At 30.4% G+C, this 20,993-nt stretch overlaps 1 long non-coding RNA gene across 1 annotated transcript; it reads left to right on the top strand.

Annotated features, from left to right (window-relative positions):
• Positions 1 to 8,904: 8,904 nt before the first annotated feature.
• On the top strand, positions 8,905 to 16,145 carry LOC132745749 (uncharacterized). Its single transcript, XR_009627897.1, has 3 exons — positions 8,905 to 9,047; positions 10,695 to 10,725; positions 14,208 to 16,145. It is a non-coding gene; the product is annotated as an uncharacterized LOC132745749 (long non-coding RNA).
• Positions 16,146 to 20,993: the final 4,848 nt, after the last annotated feature.

A 20,993-nucleotide genomic window follows, 5' to 3' on the forward strand; every position in this document is an offset into this window, starting at 1 on the left:
ATACAATACAATACAGTACAATACAACATTCATAATATGTCTGTTTCTTCATAACTGACAAATCAAAAGCGTTTTAGCCACCCACCTAAAAAAGAAAGTTCACAATTTCGTCCTTGATGACTGTTGCCTTTTTGTGCTTGTCAAGATGATTGATGGGCCTAGCTAGGATGACCCTACACAGACACTATTTATCAGCGGATTTATTGCCAGATGTATAACATAATGTATTGTTCTCATATAAATCAGTATTTTCTTGTATTTTCTTTGAAGACCATGAAAATCAAGAAAACATAGAATGCAAGAATTTTTCAAAAGATAAAATGATAAAATTCTAACGGTCAAACATTATTCTCCGCCTGATAGTCTAATATACTTGTATAAATAGGATAATAAGAAAACGAAAACTAGTAAGAAAATAAGTTGGTACTTAAATTTCTTAATATGACAATTTTCCTGAGTGTATATTCATACAACATGCCAAATTAATATCTTTAAATAAATGTGTGTGTATATTTGTGAAGTATTCTTTTCACTGCAAAGAATGGTTTTTCTTATGTCACTTTTTAGCATATTTGTTCAGCAATACTTTAGAAAATTGACATACATATTACTTACACTTAGAGGATTAGTGACTTTTTCCCCTTTATAAATAAATGAAATAATGAACAGTCAAAATCGTTTGAAAGAGTTAAGCTGATTGTTACAATATAAATATATAGAAAAAAAAAGACAACACTCTTAAAGGATTTATTATGAGAGGCTGATATAGCTGCTCAATTTGCCTTATTGAATATATAATTGTAAAATTAGAGAAAAAACAGAATCCCTAGAGAAAGCCCAGCACGACAGAATTAAAAATGTTGCAGGCTCGGTTATGTTAAGCTTGTTCATGGACAGTAGTGGTTATTGCAAGCTATCGTTTACGCCCCGTAGCACCGGCTTAAGCAGAATTCAACATTATACATGGACTGGAAAATTCTTTTGTTATGAATTTGACTATTATAAAAGCAAAACAATACAAAAAACGACAAACATTTCATGTCGTTGATAACGACCAAGAGATCTAGTTTTTTCTTCGTAAAACCTACCACAATTTACACTACATTAAAAAAAACATAGATCGTTTGACGATATGAAACAAGAAAGATAATTATTTCCATATTGCGTCGTTATGCGATTCGCTAGTGCGGGGAAAAATATCAACTGCCAATATAACCACATGGAGTCAGAATAGTTAGACAAAAGAAAGAATGGTTAAGAAATATCATATTATAACTCTTCATCAATTATGTATAATTTGCGTATTCATCTGCTATAATATTATCTATAATAACATATGACGTAACATTTAGACAAGCAAAATAGAATATTATGACATATACCCATTGGCAGCTTTATGCTTAGATATGTATCTATAACTAATTAAGATGTATAAAATAGTCCCAGCTTACTAAACATCGATATACCAACACAATTCTTTGTGTTACTAACAAATTATTTCAAAGATGATGAAAATATTGCAAAAGCAACTGTTAATGATATTGCAAGCGAAGCGTTGCTGAAAGAGCAGACTAGACTACGAATAGCAAAGTAGTTTAAACGGATGACTTAAAGAAATTCCAACTGGAAAAAGTTGAAAATTGTGCATTATCTATTTCATTGAGTTTGTTCAAGCGAAGTTGAAGTTACTGTTCACTCCCCTGGCACTGTCTTCAGCACAACATGAAATGGTGTTAAACATAGAATTATGAACACCCAGTGATGTTCATCAAAACCTCTGACGCACGGAGAACAAAAAAGCTTAGATATATTTTTTCTATTGTATGTGCATTAGTTTACAATGTCTAATATTTCATAAGTCATGCAAATATTGATAAAAACAATATATATTGTATATATATCATTTGGATTTTCTTATAAAATATAACTTGAAAAGAAAGATGTCGATACAGTTCTAAGTTCTTCTTAGTATGAACTTTTATATGACGAATACTGATATTTTGTTCTAGAACAATTTCTTATCTGCTATATAAATATACGCAATATAGGATCATGTATCCCACGTATATTTGCCAACAACATCAATATATGATTCTTCTATAATTTGTTATTATGTCTGATACTTAATTCTATCAACGTAATTATTCATTTTACAACATATCTTCCCTTATAGAGCAATTAATAAGTTTTAAATATAATTTGAACAACAGTACTTTTGCTGATTTTGGAACACGTCAAAGACTTTGCTAAATTGACTCAATTAATTCATGTTGCTATTATTTGTATATTAAATCCATTTTTAACCATGTAAACAACTATTGTTAGTTATATATGCATGTACTTTAGTAAGTTGATTTACATGTTACTTTTAATGAGCAAATATATGAATATGTTCGCCATAAAGGTAAAGTGCCTATTTTTTTTTTTAAATAAACCAACAAATTACCAATTACTGAAATACCCAGATCTAATACGGCAAAATAAATAAAAACTTTTAAATTAAAGCAAAGGTTTTCAAATGACATATAATTCTGTTATGTTCCGTTACCATAGAATGCCAAATAAGATGTTGTAAATTGGCGATATTCCGAAATATAACTTAAATAATTAATCATAAATTGAAAATTTCCATGGCAACGCATGTTTTCAAGATATTATTTCGTGACATTAAGACTGGGAAGCAGGAAACAGCCCATGGTGTTTTATATTTTAATGTAGTATTTTTTCGTATTCATCACTAAAAACTAGTTGCCGAGTGATACGTTCTTGTAAAACATTTAGTTTTCAAAACCCGCAATTAATAACGAATATTGAACAGCAGGTTAATTTGGTTAAGCAAACAATCACGGAATAAACGTGCTGTTTTGAAACAATGCTAACAAATGTAATTGATGAACGTTTAAAACACTGCCAGCGTGATCAATCAAACTGCTTTAACTTCCTTCAATTTAATATTGGATGTGCCTTATCTATTGTAAAATGACCCATGCTGTTATTGCGTACTATACATTTCCGCAAGAAAAGTAAATACAAACTATCTGCCAGTCACTTCTGTTACTACAAACATGAATCGAATTAAATTGTTTGATAAGATTCATACTTATGAAGTTATTAATCGGGATTATGGATTATAGATATGAATAAATGATACTGACATTAGAGCAATTTGATTTTCAAAAACAACTGTCTAAAACTTAAGATCCATATTTTTTCACAGAATTAAAGAATCAACCATTACCCTTTGATATTGGAAATAAAATATATATCTTAAAGGTTATCAACAAACTGCGCTATATATAAGCATACTTTTCTCTTATGTAGGTTTGCACCAGTCTCATATATCTGTAATACGAATAAATTCTATATCAATTCTTCAATTCCAGCATCACAAATAAGGCTTATTCATTACCCTTTAGCACGCATTATGTAAATTTCCTTATTTAAAACCAAGAAAATATATTTTAGATACTAGGAATTTATGTAAACGTTGCATAATTAAAAAAATATACGATAAACAAAAAAGTGCGTTTAAATAAAAGTACCCGAAAAAAAGTAAATTCATCTAAAATTAAAACTTAAGGCGTCCAAGAGCCGTCCAAGAACGGTGCAATAAAATCAATGTTTCGTTTCTCCTTAAATGTGTCTTTTATTATTAAATCTAAAAAAAGAAAACATGCAGTCAAGTCTTCAATTATTTTGTTTCAGTTCTAGACAGCAAATCAAACCATATGATTTCTCAGAAAGACGTTTATTTTCTGGAGTTAAGTTTACTGTTAGCTCTCCTTCTCTCTTGAATGACATACTCTATGGCGCTAGGGCGATCATATATCAGTGATCCTGGATCGCACTATATCGATTTAGAAAGGTTAATGAATGGTATAACTCTTACTTTATTGACCATGTTTTCCCCAGCAGATGCTGTAGGCCTCGTGGCTTCTATTCTTGATACAATGCTAATTAAGCTGTGAAAGATAAAATTTATTCGTTGGAATATAAATAGTTCTAAATTGTTATTCCATTATGTTGTGTGCTTTGAAATTGAAGCGTTTAAACGATATTTATAAGGTGCTTTATACATAAACAAAAGTTATATATTTTTCCATCGAGAGTTTAAACATTATTTAAATACTATCGGATTTTTTTTTTTCATTTTTGATGAAAAAGCTGAAGTTTAACTGGTTTAGACCAACACAATTATATATTATGTATTTCTTATTTATTCACAATAGACCATTTATTCCGTATAATTTTCATCGTGTGAATAAATTATTCTTATGCCATTTAACGTGTATCATTTTCTGCAATTTGATAATGCATTATTCTGTGATATCGGTCATTCCTTGAGTTGGGGTGGGGGTAGGGGGAAGGTTGGTAACGGTTGCTCACCAAGATGCTCAATCTATCCAAATATTTTCATTATAGTCTTGTTTGAAGACCTGAAGTAGTTCTTTATTCACTATTATCATATGGTATTTAATGCCATCTAGAAGTTATAACTATAATGATGAATTATTTCATTTAATCAACTGTAAAACAGAAATTTTTTACATTGATATACATAGAACATAACATTCTTAAAATCCGTCTAGTATTTCAAAGTTATTACTTTAAGTGTATTTATCCGCATTAAACATTTGTTTGTTGATAATAATAAAATATTGGATATTTGATTTCATAGATACTGGGTTATTGGGAAATATTGTTCTTAAACAAGATTCCCCAAGAAAATCGTGCACGCAATATAGGAATTGAGATAATCTTTGAATTACCCTTACATATATTTTTATTGCGGTTTAAGTTGATTTTATAACTAAAAGGATGGTTTGATCATCATTTAACAATAATATTTTACTACTTGTTCGATAAATAAAGAAACATAATTTATTTTCCAGTTCGATTTATTTCCTCCGTAATATATAAGATTATAGCAATGTAGCAATGCCAAATTTATCAAATATTCCAAAATGTTCGCTTATTAAAATCGTTATGAAGCATTTCTGTAGTAGTCAAATACTTGAAACATTGTGTACGTATCATTATATCCCAGCAATCAGAAACAAACAAACAAAACGATCACTTTTTTATATTAAAAACATCAAGTATGCCAGATCTAATTTCTTGAACTTCATCAACACGAAGTCTAAATAACCATATGACAAATATGAGGAGATATATACGCAAAGTATATATAAATACACATATATATATATATTGCATAAATACATGTACATGTATATAAACAAATATCATATAGACTGCGATTTTTAAAAAAAATATAGGAAGTTGAAAAGAAGGAAGTATAAACGCAACCACTATGATAAATGATTGAAATTCCAATATTCTGGAAACAATGCGTTAATTATAGCCACTACCAGAGCTGGATCAATGTAACATTTGTCGATAAAATTGCCAAAAAGGCAACTAAATATAGGTACTTACATGAAATATTGGTCTACAATACCAGTTAGGAGACCATTGTTTGAATGAAAGATTTGAGAAGTATTGACTTTCTACTAGTGGTTTTCATATTGCCACTGGGTTATTTGTTCTAGGTTCCAAATTCGTTTTATCAATGTTAAATGAACATCGACAAAATGTCTTCATGAAAAAATGAAAACAAAGCCAGTTTTCAATGCAGACATACCCTTTTTATTATCCTTTCCTTTCTTCAAAGACATTACCAAATTAGAAAAAAAATATAACAACAAATACATTAAAATACCACCTAATGACCACGCCACAAATAGGACCACACCGTTATTTAGGGCACTTTCAAAAGTACAAAATACATATTTGCTTTCTTTATTCATTGAGCAAAATTAACAGTATACCTACCAGGCCTCTAATGCGGCATCGCGACTAAATCGACTTCAAATTTGTCTCCATTTTAAAGCACATTTTATTCCCTGCGGGCTCCGATATTGGTACGCGTTTAATTTTTGAGGCATGGAGGAGCACGTGACCTGTTTTCGGTACATGGAGGAGCATCTGATCTGTAAACCGTACATGATTGGTTAATTGACCTATTCGAAAACCTAGCTAAATACCGTTTGCCGGTACGTTACGGATTTACCTCTAGGGAATCATTGTATACACACCGGTCTCTCAAATGACCGGTGTACACAATGCTAGGGAATTAGTCCGAATTACACCTAATTAAGAACATAACACTATTACGTGATATTTCTAATTTTCTATTATTATTTTACCGTTTAAGGTGGAAAAACTTGCATGATGTGTTTGAAAATTATAATTGTTTCTTTAATATCTATCTGAAATTTTACAGACAATAAATTGTTTAAAGTGAAAATCCACAGAATTAAAACATTCGTTTGTGGCATCTGCCAGAATAGATAGAGGTATTTTCTGCGTAAACTTGTGTGTTTACTTTATTCTATATTATTAGTTTTTGCACTGAATTATTCATACAATGGTATTTAATCATTTTCTTAAACAGAAATATTGTTTTATTTTCGACCAAGATCAAAGACCTTCTTCCATGTCTTCTATTGATCGATTATTGTCAACTACATTCCTGATACAAACGTTAATTTTTTTTCCCAAACCATGTTGAAAATAGTTAAATGAAATATCTTTAAATCTTTATAAATGTTCCCCGCAGGAAACCATTTTACTTGTTAGTTGTTACCAATTAAACAATTTATATACATGCATACTCTTCACTATTTACATTTGGATTTTTTATGTGTTTTAGCTGAAACAAAGTAGTATTCACTCAATCTGGACAACAGCTATTGAGTTTTACTCTATCTGACAACATCACTCTTTCTTTGTATTTCAGATAATATAGTATATTATTGTTGATATCGTGTTCAAGAATATAGCTTAATCGGGTGCTAGGCGGCCTGACAAATGTTGCTTATTTTATATCATCTGTTATGAACAGATTCGATCAAAACGAGTCTGCAATTTGCAAAGAATATTTATCTTGTGTATTGTGGACAGTGACTTGCACTTTCCAGTACTGTCCATCCATGAACAGGCTCAAACCCAGTCTGCAACATTTTCAATTTTGCCGTTTTGGACTTTCGTTAGGGATTCTATTTCTCCCTATTTCCTTGCTTCCGAGGATCACACCTTTTTCCGATTTTATTTAATAAAATGTGCATGTGTTACGTTTTGTGTGTGTGTTTTTGTGTGGATTTTTTTAACAAACATTTATCATAGATATTGATTTGGCAAGGTTTGTAATGTTGATAATCTGTAAATGATAAAGAGGTGGGAAAGGGGTTTGATGTAATAACAATTTTCTCATCTTTAGAGCCATATTTATCGTTATTATATATATATCATGTATGAGCACCAGGTGAAACGTTTTCTATAATGTGACGAGCCATGGCAGCAAAGTGGCCGAGAATTAGAGATCGCAATATATGTCAAAATTCTCTAGGGGAATATCACGCTGCATCCATGTAATTGTCTGCTCTATATCTATATAACATGCAGACAAGTCAGCGAGGTTGATGCCTAATCTTATATGAAAGTACATCATCTTTTAGTGCATTTTGAATTGAACACATTTGTCTCAAATAAAATGAGGGGGATAATAAGTCATCATTGATGTCTCAACTTTTATACGAAGGTATATCATCTGGTAGTGCGTTTAGAATAAGCACATTTGTCTCCTATTTAAAAGAGGGAAAATAAGTCGTCATTAACTCAATGTCATGCCCATTTATGAAATAAATTTGGTGATGTGATAATTGTATTATAATTATTACGACATCCGATGCATAAAGATATAAGAAAAAATAGATTTATTTAAGTGTATAAATGTATACATAAATGCTGCAAAAAAAAACATTGCTTGAATTTAAAAAAAAAGAATAATTCCAAAATGCCAGTAGGAAATAAAGATTGTAGTAAGTTACCTTAAAAGCAAATTACGCATGCACGAAATCATTGCTAAACGGATAAATCCCTGCTTAATGTAGCAGAATAATATTTTGTTCCGAAACATTTTATTCTCTTTATGTACAAATATTCATGTGTGTTAGATAAACAGAGGCATTCTCAGGCATTCTATGTTACAACTTTGTGGAGAATCGACCATTTGATCATAGAACCAATATAACTTTACTGTAGATAAGTTTTATAGAATGCTTCATAAGATGAAGCTTTATACCCTTTAAAATCTTTTCCAGAATATAAGAAATAAGAGATACATCTTTCCTTTATGAATTATTGGCAAATGATTGGTTAATTAAATAGCAGAACTAGGTTTGATGAATTGGAAACAGTGCATTACTTTTATAAGGAGAATTTATGGTGTAACTGTAAAAAGATACAGATGTATAATTTCCTTGAAAGTCTAAGTATATTTCTTATTCATGTGACATAACATGCGCAACAGATATTTTGTAAGCTATTTTGTTATTCAATTTATATGCTTTATTCGTACACCATTCCAACTTCCGTTCCACAAGCTGCGTGGATATGAAATTCAAATTTTTGACTAGGACACCTTTACCACCGTTTTTTAACCATCACCTCATTTAAAAGTGTATGTTTTTAAAGTTACTTTTGCGATATTAGCATGAGACAAAATCTAGATAAAACTGAGACAGGATGACATATACTTTATGAATAGTTAGAAATATATGTTACAGACTATGTAAAGGTTAGAAGGGAATTGAATAAGCATAAACTAAAACAATTCTTTTTTTTCTTTTGAAATAATAATTATATTGTCTATATTTATATATAAGATTATTATTCCCACCTAAATTCGCATAGTGTCATAAAAATGATGTAAAAGGAGCATAAAAAGCTTTATAAAATGTCACGTATAGAATAAGACAACATAATGAAATGAGTTTGATACTAAAGACTAGTTATCATTTAAGTTATCTTTTTTAACAGGATAGCGGCTCCAGATTCTGAGGCTGGAGATGTTCAGAGACGAGGCTGTTCCGGTTTCCCTTGCATGTATTCCCATCTAGGAACAAAAGCAGGAAAGGCCTCATTGTACAAAACATTGGCCAGTTTTATTGATGATTGCTTCAGTGACCCGTTATGTGACCCAGGTAAATATATTTTATTAAATGAATTATCACTTGATTTTGTTGTGGTCAGTTCACCACCTCGTTATGTATCATGTAAGCCCTTTAGATACTGAGTGATATAGATAACAGAGATAAGCAGCTCCTATATTTCACTCATGCCTATCAAAAAGCGAAAAATTAGGTATTTTGTAGCAAGTAAAACTTAATGGATGTAGATTTGATCCTTTAATATTATACACCATTTGAAAATTAAATCTTTTATCTATTGCTGCATGTTAAAATATTGATAACTTTCCATGCCTTTCACAAGAAAAGCATAGCAGAACTTACCCACTGAGCCAGTTTTTTCATCATATGAATTGTTCTGTAAAAAAGTTAATCAGTAGTTCTCTTTATATATTTATGAATTATTTATTTAAATTGGAACTGTAAATGTTATTACCTTTAAAAATGTATTATTTTACTGATTTTGATATTACTTGCTACAAGTGTTAAGTTTAGCAAGTACGCGTGATATCTAAACTGGCTAGGAAGTTCCCTGTCTCTGTTATCTAAGTCTCTGGTATATCCAAATTATATTCTTGATAAGATATTCAAGTACTATTATTTAAAACTTTAATAAATACAGTGAAGTCGTATACTTTACATGTCATGTATTGCCGGTAATGACAGAACCAGTATTTCAAGTTGCATGCTTTAACAATTTAAGCGAATATCGCTCTAGTATTTTTTATCTTTGATATGATCTAATCACTAATATTGCCTGGCTGAGGGCAAAGCTAATTAGATGAAGTATTTTAGGAAAACATTGCCATTTCAGAACATGATTCTACAGGTTATAATCAAAAAAGGATATAACGATGGGAATATTATACTGGTAGTTGAAAACAATTATTACCATATTGTAATTTTTCACTTAATTAAAATTTTCTAGCATTAGAATAATGTATCAAAAACGTCTTCCTGGTTTTAGCACATTGCTATGATACAAACTTAATTCTTTTTCACGTGTAAGTTTTTCAGCTTAATTTTCTTTTCCGTACAATCTTTCGCTGTAACTTTTGCCAAGAATGTTTGCTATACTCACGATATACACATAGTACCGAATTATCATGCTCAGGAAAATAATTATGTTAAACACAAAATTATTAAATAAATAGAAAATATATTCTCAATGCATGGATCTAGATCAAAATGTTAAACTTAGTATTATAAGTATTACTTCCAATCACTGACTGTTGTAATTTGTAAATTGTTTGCTTCACAGTCACCGTAGATTTTTTTCTAGCATTGAAAACGTTTTAGATGAGAAACACAAGCTAATGTCTTTTATTAACAACTTAAAACACCTTATCCCTTATTTACAATTTCCAAGTTTCACTTATTTCTCTTGGCGGAAACTAATATTTGTTTTTGTAATTTTGTCTCCCAGAGAGATTATAGAGAATAAAATGATATAACTCTTAATAAGATATAAAAAAATACGTAGAGCAACGTTCATGGAATGCAGCCCCACAGTATATTGTCGCATGAGGTACCCGTAGGTACACGAAACATAATTGGGGCAAACAATGGCTGCAATCATTAATCATTGTAACTAAAAATGAAAAAAGATTAAAAAGTTCTTATCACAAAAGATTTTTTATATAAAATTTCTTACGCTTTCAGTATTTTAAACGTGGAAGACTAGCGTAATCAGGTGAGGTTGACAACATATATGTTATAATGGTATTTTCATAATCTTTTTCTCTACATCTTTTCTAATTCTATACATCTTTTCTTTCAGCATCATTGTTAATATTAAGTCAATCTCGAATTTTTTTTATCAAAGTTTGATCATAGAAATGTTAATCTGGCTGTTAATACAAAAAACTTGGGAAAGAAAAGAAATATATTCAACAGAAGATTAGATATATAACAGAACTACTTATATTGTGTATCTCTGAAACACATTGTTACACATTTTCTACTAATAATTGAGTTCCAAAAATTACTTAACTACAAATATTACTTATATTATTAATATTATCTAGCAAATAACTTACTTCTAAAATGTTATTTTTTTGCATGTCTAATGTTTCGAACATTTCCATCTAATTCCAATATTCTTTAGATATTTTTTATGCATGGACATATTCTCTATACTCATTTATTGGATAAAAGCAAGTTTTTCCTTTAAATTTGTTTATATGATCACAAAAGATATATTCTGACCTAAATACATATGTATAAATCATTGTACTGATATGTAAAAGTAAAGAAACGTTCAATGTAATGCATTTTACATGTTTATCATAGCAGTAACGACTGTCATTAGGCTTACATTATGATTATAACTTTACAATTCGTGTAGCAGAAGGACCTAAAAAAAAGAAAAAAGTAGAGCTAGCAATGGATGCTATTGCTTACTTGCTATTTTAATTGCTATTTCACCTTTGGTACAAAAGTACGTTAATGTGTTTGCATACATTTCTTTTTGTCTTTAAAATTCATATAATTATCATTATTAATTTTATGAATAGAGATTAAAGCATAATTTTCAGGTATGAAAATCATAGTCCAAATGATAAATGATTCATGATATATAGTTGGAATTACGATCAAAAATTATAATCTAATATAATATGTCTCTGTAAGACATTTTTGTGCATTAATGTAAGGAATGTGTACTGGAATTGAAAAATGGTGTACATTTTAACGTTATAAAGACAAGCAGGTGTTTTGTAAGAACATAGTTGTTGATAAATTGACAATGATTGACGTCTGGTACCACTGCATTTAAGAAAGCAAAAGTCATAAAAAGTTTCATTTTACATTCAGTTCTCTTTCTATTTTCTAGTCATTAATAATCATTGCATCACACCAATACAGCTCCAAAATTGTAATGCGGCTTTTGCAATCAAGCGACACATTCAGATGGAATATTGCAAACCCTTGTCATTTATATTGTTTTCATTTCATCAAATAACCTTTCTCTTTCGGCGTTTGCAATGCACAAAAATTATGACATTCATTCCCATGGCTTAACTTAGTAAGTTACACAATGTATACTTGGAAAAATGCGAGCTTTCTACAATTTCGAATGAAACGATCTATACAAGAATTCTATAACGCCAATAAGGTGCGCGGAATTGATGTATAATGTTGTGTCGTTTATATGCATGTAAGAAACTTTTTGATCGATATCTTACCACAAGAATAGAATGATAAATTAATATGATTACATTTAGAACGTTTCACCTCAGAAAAAATGTACATGATCAAAATTTAGAGATCAAAGGGTTAACAAACATAATAAAATTGAGAACCTACCACTGTTTCAGAATACTTAATATCAGTTTTACCATTTAAATGAGTATCTCCTATATTTAACCAATCTTTTTTTCTGTATATATTTCTACAACAAATATATCTGACAAATTTACACTTGTTTTCTCAATAATGCACATGCATATTTATACTCATGTAGATAACGATTTCAAATTCTCTCCGATCATATAGGTATCTATAGCTTGTGATATTTCATGCACACTTTTCTTATACTTGATGCTTATGGTCAACAGTAAATTTTCTTTTCTGCATTCGAACTTTTTACTGTTCTGAATTGCATGTTTTACTTTTATGACAATTTTCTCCCTGAGTGAAATGAAACACAGTTTGTGTAATGTTTTTTCTAATGAGATAAGTTGTAAAAGATGTCAGAATCACCTATCTAAGAAATGTACCAATTCAAATTATTTATACAAATAGGATAAAAAAAGTGAAACTTGAACATTTCCTTCAAGCTTTAGCTTACTAGTATTTTAAATATTTTAACTCCCGCATATTGTTCACAATAGACGACGATTAATTTTTTTGCCATTCTGAAAATGCATGTCTTACATTTAAGTCGGTCTCTTTAACGAAAGTATTGTTTAATACGAGTCATGGTTTATTGACTCTCATGACGAGCATCGACCAATGTAGATCATGACCAGGATGCACCGATGTACTGCCTGATCTTGGTCTGTATTTATCGAATAGGTAAATGCCAATGCTTCCAGCGGGCTAAAGATTTGCGTTGCAGCGGGTACCTTTCCTGTCAGTATAACTCAATACATGTAGAATATATATCGTAAAACAAATGACATATAATTGCATCTATTCAAGCGATGTATTAGCGAAACATATTGACAAGTATTGAAATTCATTTCGGCATCCCGTACAGCAGGATGTTTGGTCGTTTATTTAGGTATGCAGTCATATCGATACAAACCGTGAATTGTCTTATGAGTACAAAAATAATGTCAATGTCAATTTCCTACATCAAACCTTCTCATTATGTGAGAACAGAGCCAAAACATTTCCACAGTGACGTACTGTACTTCATTAACTTACATAGGATGATTAGTTAGAGTACCATCTGATTTGACCTTTCAATTAAATGAGCAGTAGTCTCTAATTAGAAGTATTCCAAATGATTCCACAATTTAATTTATTAGATTCATGAATGCATAAAACATCATGTCTTTGATCAATAGTTCTTGATTGCGACTCTCTGTCTTTCGCTATGTCAATGACGTTTTAACTGCATTTGGAATGCAAAGTTTTTGTCTTTGTTAAATACAACACAAACGTGATTGAAGGTCATTCAAACATTTAGTCTTTGATTATTTTAGAGCTTAAAGTTGTTTAATTAAGTATTCTAATTAACATATTTATTTAAAAGTTTTATAGTCAATGCAGGAATGTCTTTTTGCGTTTTAAAGGTTTTTAGACTAATAATGTGTAAGTTTTTAATAAAAAATATACAGATAGATACATATGTTTGTTATAATTTAATTAAAACAATTACCGTCAAAACACACGAAACAAAACATATGTTGCTTGAAACATTTATCAAAATGTCCATTTGCCGCCATATTTAAAAATATGTGTATGTATGTTTATCAATAATACTACATCTCGCAAGTTACAAAATAATTGTCAAAACAGACCTTCATGATAATAAACTTCAAAATATATTATGAATATATGTATGGAAATTACTTTGCAGATATATGTCATAATAGTTAATTGAAATTAATTAGAAAAAATATAGGAAAATAAAATAAAACTGAAATGAAAGTTTTCATGATTAATTTGATATTTTCTGTTTAGGTATAGATCTAATAATTAATTCACTTTTTGTCGCTTTTTCAGGCAGACGAAAACGACAAAGTCCAACAAGAAAAATACAAAAGCTTATGGAAACACCTCTGTACAAGATTGTAGAATGGCGCATGCGCAATGGGGATTAACATCAACCGAAACATTTACAATGGACTTGAATAGCCCATATCAAGGAATATAACTTTTTGTTTAAGTTACTGTAAATAGGTCCATTTTTCTTTTTTTTCTTTCAGAGAAAAACACAAATGTAAATAAAGAAAGATAGTGGTTTCATAATGAGGAATATAAAATATTTTTTCAAATGTTCAAGCACATAAATCCTATATAAGCATTGCAAGAACGTGCTAAAGAATTTCAAATATTTAAAATCAATCTAATTTCTCCTTTGGGAAATTGATGAAAATTGATGCTTAATATTGGAGATTACACAAAATATGTTTTTAATTGATAATTTAAATTATGAAGCGGTATTATAGAACCCGTCCATTTATAACAAAAAATATACATATGCAGCCGTAGTAGAACTATATAAACTTAAGTTACTTTTATTCCCTATTATGAATGCACTGTTGTTACATTTTGTTGAAAATGTTCATGGCCTTGACCTGTCTTCACAATCGGACGTCACTATTGTTTACTGTATATAGTTGTTAAGTTTGTATTTAAAGCGTTTCGTTCTCTTTAGTTTTAAGATGTAATTGTCCTATATTATGTGTATGTTTAGTTATTCCAAGTAGTCCGGTATAATGTATTTTGTTAAGTTTTATTTTTAATTTTTTATGCATAGCTGCATGACCCTATAAAGTTTGAATACTTCTCCTCAAACTATTTCTACTTCCAAATAAACGCTTGTTATTCAACCATAGAAATTGAAATAAATTATTCATTTATAATACTGTTATCTCAAAAATATCTTTCTCTTTAATACGTAATAATATCAGGAAATTTATATTTTATAGGTTTGAATAAATTATCTTTTTTTGTATATTCTATTATTAAAAACTTATTAAGTTTTTATAAAGTAACATAAATGTTGACACGTTTTCTTTCTCTGTACGTGTCAATGTTTCAAAATGGCATTCAAATACTTGATATTCGGGATTCTGATTAGTTTCATTAATTAAAAAAATATTTTATGACATTTTGAAATTGATTGAAAAAATGATCTTGCATCAGTTAATGACGAATGTAAGAACATATGTAAAATTGACTAAATCATAAAGGCGTATTTGAAACATGCTGTTTAATTTGGCAATGTCGAAAATTAAAAAACTTTAGTTCATCATGTTATTGTGGTCAGACATCCTTATAATTAGATAAATGAGAGGCTTTGTCGCGGGTTAATAGAATGAATACTATTTAAAGAAATGCACAGCAACGTTCTATAAATAACATACATTTAACTTAAATTTCATGGAAGCGAACAAAACAGACAGTACTTAACATAAATCTTTTTTATGTCTTGCGCTCCTTTCTATCAAGTTATTTTTATTCAAAGAAGATACATTTACTTATCAAAATTTGATTTAGATAGTCTGTATTCTCTATACAGTTCTGTCAACTCATCTTCAAAGAAGTCAGTACTATACTTTGGAAGCAGAGTGCTGCAAGGTAAATAGAAAATGACAGACCAAAATATAACAACAATCACATTTCAAATAGCTGTTTATATGACATCATTGGTAATTTGAAATATAATACAAACTGAACAAATGAAGATCGCCACTTTTGTTTTTTTGAAATTTCGTGACATTTTGTGCAATGTATTAGACACAATCAAGAAAAATGACATTTTATGTTAGCTGAAATCTTGTTTAAAAATTAAATGTGACATTTACAATCAGTGTAAAGAGGTGTTTTTGTTTTGAAAAATTGCTAACATTATTTTCTTTACCATCTATATCATGTAATATATGTAACATCTTAAATATATGAAACAAAATAAAATCTGATTTTTGGCAATATAAATGTGTTGTTTCGAATCATTTACCATATCTGTAAAATAATACTGGACAAGGGTTAATCCATTGGTAACAATCAAAACAACAGTGAATGGGTCTGTTCATAACAGAAAATGAATATGAATGTTCTAAATCTCTCATGCTCCTAGCAATGGCTAAAGCAGTTTATCATTTTATATTATATGACACATTCGATGATATTAAACAATATAAAATCTGATTTTTGGCTATAAACATGTTGTGTTTTGTTATTAGAAATCATTTAACCACCAATTAAATGTGAACTTTCAGTTCATGTTGTAAATATCGGGAGGTTTAAGAAAAGCAAGAGGTTATGCATGTTCAATATATGGATATAGAATGCCAATGCATCTAAATTCAATACTTCCCTATTGTCATGTAAAAATAGTAAACATAGTGCTAATTACGCCGTTGCTAGGACCGTAGGCAATAGCTTGCATTTTCCACAACTGTATGTGAATATGCTCAATCAAATAGAGTGAAATAAGAATCTCTTAAGAAAGCCCAACGCGGCAAAATTGAAAATGTTGCAAGCTCTGTTTGATTGAGCCTGTTCATGGACGGTACTAGAAAGTGCAAACTACCGTCCACGCCCCCTAGCACCGGCTTAAGCAGAATTCAACATTTAACACGAACATAAAATTTATAATTTTGAAACATCCGCAGATGTGTTGATATGGCGGTTATCATGGAACATTCAATGTGACACGTTAGTGCCATTCCATGAAAAGCGGCATATGGTCCCCAAGTAAAAAAATGCGTGTGCCCTAAACGAGAAAACAATGGGCGGAACTAAATAAAATAGAATTTTGAAAGGGGATCTGAGGTTATGAAGCCTGCATATCACAGATATAATGTCAAAAGACAAATTTAAATAGCAGGCCTCATATCCTAAGGGTGATTCAACAGTATTCAAGTGAGGAATACTGGAACCACCCAACAAAAAAGATGCCGAATAGATAGAACTAAAATACCACAAGTACAACAATAATGTCAAATAACAAACAAACAAATAATAACAGACCAATGATGTTGCCGTTTTGATATCATTTTATTTGCTCTCGATCTGTTAAGCAAAAAATGAAAAGCAGAGCACAAATTTGCATTACCATTATTACATGTTTTTGCCTTAAATGATGTAAAACGATAATACAAATTTCAAGGTCACCGTGTAATTAATGTGGAATCTAAATTTGCTCAGCTGAGTGAATTAACGTGATTTATTAAGAAAGTGTAAAGAAGCTTTATTCAACTATATTGTAATATCACCCATAGCTCTAGAGACATATAAAATTATAAATCACGTTCCACTATTCAAAGTGAAATCTAACTATTTACTGTCATGACACGGGTGACCACAGTGCAGAGGGGTCATGCTAGCTATAACATTGCTATTGAAAAGAACTTGTTGTTAGGTAATTCGGTGTGATAATGTCCATCATGAAATGACATGTCAGGCTGAGGGAACTTAAACAATTTCTGAGTGTCCTGGATCGTGTTTGACGCCCGCGGGTAAAGATGCCACGTCAAGAAAGGTTTATGGTCTTGCCCTTATTTGTAGTCGTCACCTTACGGCCGTTATTACATTTGTTTGCTTTTTTGTTCTGCATTTGCGTTTAGCTCTGTTAACGGAACATGCTCCAAGATTGTCACAAATGCATTGACAGTGACTGGTGATTTTCAATGAAGAGACTCCTGATAATTCTGTTTCGTCCAAATGTTTGTCATCGTACCAGAAAATCATTTTGGCTGAAATGGATAGGTTAATGGAAGGGCTGTTATGACCTAGGGAGGGATATCGAAGAGGGTAAAGTTACTATTGCGATATATGGGAATTTATGTGGATGTAATTCAGTCCAAAGTTTTCAACAGCACAACCAAATCTCTAAGCATCACAATGCCCGGCTCCATGTAACCAGAGCTTTTTTTAGACTTTCGAGCAAATCATAACTTTAAAGGTTCTGATATAGGGCAGATAAATCATAGCATGGAAACCAGCAAAAATATATGAAAATTGCAGCCTTAGTTTAAAAGAGTCTATTCATGAGAGATATAATGTTGATGTGCAATCTCTTACGCCCCTATATATGGACTTATCAATATTCAGCATTAATTATGCTGGAATCTACGGAAAATAAATAACGACACAGAAATGAAGTAAGGAGCAACTTATTACATCTGATGTTGTGCGTAATGTATTCGTTAATTCTGAAGAGTTTCATCCTTTATTCACAAATTCTTCATAGGTGCCCGCTCGTCACTGAAAATAATGCACGGCGGGGCGTCTTCTTACACCAGTGAAGCTGTATGACATTAACTGTGTTGGTGTGAATAAAAGAAATTTTCTTGTTAAAATATTCTTTTTAAACCTGTAAAAGGTTTCTTGTTAAAATATTCTTTTTATACCTGTAAAAGAGTTTGGGCCATTGTTTTGGATTAACCAATGCAGCCGAAAAATGGACGCAATGAAAGTAACATTATATGCTTACCTCTTGTGTCGGTCATTAATAGTTTCATTTTCAATATTTTATTTGAGAGGTCAGTGACAATTAACGATACCCTTTATCTTTGATCTTTAATACAATTATTAAAGTGCGCATGCAAATTGTAATGAGAGAAGTTAATTAATCTGAAACATACCACAATTAGCAAAGGATCAAATTGTTGCAATATTTGATGATTTTAGATCACTGATTTCAAAATATCATTCTAAATTCACAACGTATTCCATTCACTGGAAATATCAAATGAAATGGAATATATACAGAATCTCTTAAGAGGGTGCAAAACAAAAAATAGAGAATACATGATTGTTTCCGGAATGATGAAGGTTTATCCGGTCTACAAGAAAGTGTATCTTGGCGAGCTTTAGCTGTTACTTTTTCCCAGATAAAACAAATAAAAAGCGTATATATGTAATTTTGTTTTGCTGCTAACCATGTGGCGACATCATAGGCTAACCATTTGATGTAATGATTAGAGATAGATAAGTTTATCTGGCAAGGCTTTATCCAGCTGATAAGCAAGTAGCAGAATAAATTGAAAATATCGCAGGTTCGGTTTGGTTGATGGACTGTAGTCAACCGATACGAAAGTAAAGATAAGTAAGAAATGACAATATTGGAACAACATGTCGGTCTGCATTCAGTGATTATTAAGAATACACGAAAGTGCACCAGCCAATTTACAAAACATTATCAATGAATGAGAATACTCCAATTTTTACAAGCACCAAAAGAAATTAGCTTATAAATATGATTTCATGAAAAATATAACTAAAAAGCAAGGTTTACTTTAAGTTTGGAAACCCGGCCTTGTAAGCATTTTAGGATTACTTAATTTATAATAAATATTTTTTGGTCTTCACAATATATATATACATGGTATATTTTAATAGCTCAAGATATCTTTGCTTAAAGAAATTTCACAATAATTTCCTTCAAAACAATAATAAACTACATTACATGTATCTGTTAACTTATGCCATACGTCCCCGCCATGCTTCTTCCTTTGTGCCTCTCCGGGTGTTTGTTGGGTGTTCTTCTTGTGTCATTCTTGTTGTACCTAGCAAATTTGAATAATAAGTGATTCAAAACAAGTGTGAGTATGGAGACAAAGATGCCACAAAAAGCCAAGTTCTTTAAATAGACAATTTTCAAATTATTTTAAGAGGCATAATGACTGGTCTTGCATTTCAATTATAATTATATACATCGAAGTTTGCTTGACATTGTCCCGAAACGTTTAAATATATGTTGTTAGACGCAGAAATTATGTTATTTAATCATTGCTTAACATGCTTAGAGTGCCATTCGGTCACCAGTTGTTTAACAAATAATTTGATTGAGTGATAACAAGGCATGATTTAATATGTTGTGATAATTGTATGTTCATAGTTTGATCCTAGCAGTAAAAGCCAGTCGCGCAAAGTAACAATAAAGGGTACAATAATGGATATCAATGGATCATGTATTTTAAATGTTTAAAAAACTGATTTTAAGCAGCATGAAAGTAAGGCAATAATGTTGAATGTGAAATAATTTGCTATAACACCGGTATTTTCTCTTCATCATTAAAGCTTGAGTGACGATCAAAACAATATCAAAAACCAAAACAATAACAACAAACGTAGTTTTGTTGTATGACCAAAGAGTCCAGTTTCGGAACCATGAATTAAGCAGTACATATACAATAAAAAGCCTTAATATATATAATTATGATTTGTACGTAATTGATATTGACTTTCTGTGAAAAAATGTTCACAATATATAAAACTTAGGAAAAAATTTCTTTACAGTGCTGCGGAACATATACATGAGGTTAGAAATATTGCTGTATAGGATTTTTATAATTTTGAAAACTATGTCAAAGACAACACATTATTTGACTTATTTATGGAAAGATGTTAAAGAAGTACGATTAACACACAATCCGAGTAAAAGTGGTTCAGAAAAAATGGATACTAAACGTAATAAATGTTGTTTACAATTATCTAACAAATACATTGGTTAGCGATGCACATGAGTTTTTCTTATTCTTAATCAAGTGATGTTTTAGTCTGCAAATGTGACAATTAACTTCGTATTCTGATATTTCCGTTCTTTGGTATAACTTATCTACAATCGTAGGCGTTTAGTCTGGCGCTAGACAAACGACAAAATGCCCCATTGCACAATGATTAAATGTTTTCAAAACATGGTTATTTAAAATCATTCATTGAAGTCGTTTTAGGTAATGCAAGATGCATCTCAATTATAGACTCTCTTTTTTGGTCTGCTGCATTCATCCTACACATGTATTTTAATTGGGAGTGTCTCTAAAAATAATCACTAGT

This window comes from Ruditapes philippinarum, unplaced genomic scaffold (assembly GCF_026571515.1).
Source record: "Ruditapes philippinarum isolate M1 unplaced genomic scaffold, ASM2657151v2 ctg895_1_1_1_1, whole genome shotgun sequence".
Taxonomy (NCBI): Eukaryota; Metazoa; Mollusca; class Bivalvia; order Venerida; family Veneridae; genus Ruditapes; species Ruditapes philippinarum.